The 3,931-nt window shown below is 33.6% G+C and overlaps 1 long non-coding RNA gene across 1 annotated transcript; it reads left to right on the plus strand.

Annotated features, from left to right (window-relative positions):
- On the plus strand, window positions 2,820-3,376 carry LOC107608220. Its single transcript, XR_001612766.2, has 3 exons — window positions 2,820-2,947; window positions 3,083-3,223; window positions 3,294-3,376. It is a non-coding gene; the product is annotated as an uncharacterized LOC107608220 (long non-coding RNA).

Below are 3,931 nucleotides of genomic sequence, written 5' to 3' on the forward strand. Positions count from 1 at the left end.
TTAGCTACTGGTGCAGAATTTATAACCCACATACTAACCGGCAAGTGCACCGGGTCGTACCAAGTAGTATCTCAAGTGAATGAGGGTCGATCCCGCGAAGGTTGATGGATCAAGCAACAATGATTGAGTGATTGGCTTAGTCAGACAAATAGAAAATGGTGTTTTGAGAGTTCAATTGCATCAAACAATAAATTCAGAAAATCAGAAAGCAAGAAGTAAACGGGTTGTGAAATATATGGAGAAAATAGTTAAGGTTTCATAGATATTTATTTTCCGGATTAACTTTTCTTACCAACTAGTTTAATCATGCAAGATTCAATTCATGGCAAACTATATGTGACTAAACCCAATTCCTTAGAGACCTTTTTAGTCTCCTCTAACCTTCATCAACTGCCAATTCCTTGGTCACTTGATTCCAATTAAAGGGTTAAGCTCAATTCTAGTTTATATGCCACAGAAATCCTAATTACCCAAATATAAGAGGATTATATGTCACATATCCCGTTAAGTCCAAATAATTAGAAATTTAGGAGAAATTATTTTCAAACTATTGGTCAAGCAAAGAGCTTTTCTAAGTTTTACAAGAACTCAAATAGAACAAGGGTCATACTTCCGTTCCACCCAGATTCATAAGATAAAGAACGAAAACAATTCTTGAATTTGAAATCAATACATGAAGTAAAATAGAACAGTAATGGTATTAATCCATAGAATAAATAAAGCTCCTAACCTTAACTGTGGAGGTTTAGTTGCTCATGGTTCAGAGAGAAAACTAGGGTTCTGAAAAACTATAAAGTGCCGAATGAGGTAAGAAAAGGAGAGATCCCCAATGGCTGATTCTTTTCCCTTTTATATCTAGTCCTAATTAATGTAAAATATATTTTCTAAAACTAAATAATATTTTTTCCTATTTGTGATTAAAATAAAAGTTTTAATAAAAAATCTAAATTAATCTTTGAATGCATCTTTTTCTTTGGCATGGGGACCATGGCTCATCATTGTATTGGCGCCTGACTTCACATTCAGGTGTGGCTGAGGTAGTGTGAATTGCAATGCACGTTCTTCTTCCGGAGCCTAACTTGGTGAATCCCAAGTTATATATCGTTGGAAAGCTCTAAAAGTTAGCTTTCCAATGCTACTAGAATCACGTCAATTGGATCTCTGTAGCTCAATTTATTTCTGTTCGAGTGCGGAGAGGTCAGAGTTGACAACATCATTCACTTTCTTTTCTTTTTCTACAGAAACTCCATCAAATCCAACCGAATGCTACCTGAAATAAACAGAATTGTACACAACTCAAAGTAGCATCCATAGTGCCTAAAAGATATTTAAATCTTGATTAAACTTAGCAATTCAAATGCAAATTCACTAGAAAAAGATAGAAAAGATGCTCACGCATCACAACACCAAACTTGAACTGTTGCTTGTCCTCAAGCAACCAAAACTAATATAGTCTTAGGATGTGAATTTGCACGAGAAATGAGTGTTCAATTAAGCTCCTGTATCTTCATAAAGTGGGGTTTATATACTACAATCCTGAATAATTTTGGCATCTCACTATCCTTTGAATAAAAGGAATGTCACTGTAATTCGGAATTAGAATCTGAATAATATTATGAATTCTCTAATCTTTTTACTTCGGATTAATCCTTGAACATAACAAAATTTCTTTCATTCTCTTTTCTTTGGTGCTTTGCACTTTGAGCCTAGCCGTGACTTTAAATGCTTTGTCTCACGCTTTACTTGACACAAAACACCACAAGCACTTAATTGGGGAACTCTCTTTAGTTCTGATTTTTTCCTTCAATTACTCCCAGACAGTAGTGCTCAAAGCCTTTGGCATACTCTGTTAAATGCACTTGATCTCGATTCTTAGTGCTCTGTCTCAAGGATTACTTGACACATTTACACCACAAGCATATAGATAGGGAAACAACTCTTTGAACTTTTAATCATGTCTGACCTCCCTAGTCATTAATGCTCAGAACCTTGGACCTTGCTTTTATTTTTCTTTTTGCTGTTTCTTTTGCTTCAAGGATTAAGCTTTTGTTTACTTCAGAGAATTCATAATAGTTCTCTAAATTCTTGTTCCTCATACATCAACATTCTTTGATTCAACTTCAAAGATGCACTGTTCATATCATACATTCAGAATCACAGATAATACCACCACATTTAACTAAATAAGACTACTCTTTAATAACAACTCAATTTCTCATGCAAACATCACATCTTTTCATTTTCTTTTTAGATTCAAGCTCAGTGAATGGTACATGAGACATCTCTTTAATTAAAAGATAAATAACTAAAATTTCAAAATAACAGAATTAAACTAGAACCTAAGACTTAGAATTACTAAAGATCATGCAGACATTCAAGTAAAATAACAAAAAATAGGAATATAACATAATCAGAACGGAAGAAAATATAGAATAAAAGGAACCCAATCACCTCAGTTATCTTAGTAGCCGTCTCATTCTTCAGGTTATGTTCCTTCGTGAAGATGATTCGCCTCCCTTTGATACTATTAAAATAAACAAAGCTATAAGCGAAGCGACAACACCAAATTTAAAAGTTTGCTTGTCCTCAAGCAAAGAAAAATTGAAAATAGGGACATAAAAAGTGCACAAATGAGTAAAACAAAAATTATGACAGAAAAAAATATAATATAAGAATAAGAAAAATTATTATTATTATTATTATTATTATTATTATTATTATTATTATTATTATTTTCTTTTTTTTATATCTATATATATTATTCATTTATTTATTTATTTTATTGTTATTATTATTATTTAATTTTAATTTTATTATATCTGTAATATTTTCTTTAGTTTTTTTAATGTGAAGTTGCTATTAAATTAGTCTGAAACCTCATATTTACCCTTTTCAGCCCCGCATATTTGTTCTGCTAAGGCGGTGTGTTTTTGACAGTGATGATGAGGTAAATTTCTAAACATATCTTTTAAGGGATTTCTATAATTGCATGGTTTTTGACATCACAGATTTTCTCCCCTGGAGATGTGTAAAACTGCTACCTGCTTTGATTTTTATGTTGTTCTTTTTAATTTCTATGCAGGTCCGTGATAGGGCAACACTTTATCAGAATACGCTTGGAGGCGATGGTTCAGTTGTTGAGACTGATAAAGATGTGAAGGACTTCCTCTTTGGGTCATTTGATATCCCACTTGTCAATCTTGAGACTAGTTTGAAAAATTATGTAAGTCATATCCATTTTTCTTGCTCTTCATTTGTTAAGGACATATCTAATCTTCTGAATGTGAATGCAGGTGCCTTCTGAAGAGCCTTTTGACATTAACTCAGTGCCCAGGGAGGTGAAGTCTGCACCTCTTGCAGAGAAGAAAGCACCTGGTAAAAAGCCAACTGGTTTGGGTGTTTCTAGTAGTGGGCCCCCGTCTACTGCTGATTCATATGAAAGGATGCTTTTGTCCATTCCTGAGTTTGCTATATAAAGGGAGGGGCTGGGGCTAATATATGTATAAGGAATGAGTCACGGTGGGGTCTTGGTTAGGAAATGATAGGATTTGTTGTATGAAGAGGAGTGGTGTGGGGGTCATGGGATATTGTTCTTGTGTGTTTATTCAATGGGATGGATTGGCTTTATACAGGGATTGGGAAATCAAAGATATGGGGAGGAAATTAAAGATATGATTTAGGAATGGAGATATTTGGTTTATATGGTAAAGGAGAACAGTGAAGCTGGCGCCTAACTTGGTGGAATTGGAGTTAGGTGCCGTAGTCTCTTTGTGTATATGGCCTCTTCGCGCGTAATTTGGATTTTTCTAAATTAGGCGCCATGTTTTCCCTTTTTTTTTAAAGAGAAAAATTATTATTTTTATCTATAAATTTTACGAACGCTGACAAAAACGTTGAGTTTTCAAATTAATTTGTTTATGATAGAAAAAAA

Source organism: Arachis ipaensis, chromosome B07, assembly GCF_000816755.2.
Source record: "Arachis ipaensis cultivar K30076 chromosome B07, Araip1.1, whole genome shotgun sequence".
Lineage (NCBI taxonomy): Eukaryota > Viridiplantae > Streptophyta > Magnoliopsida > Fabales > Fabaceae > Arachis > Arachis ipaensis.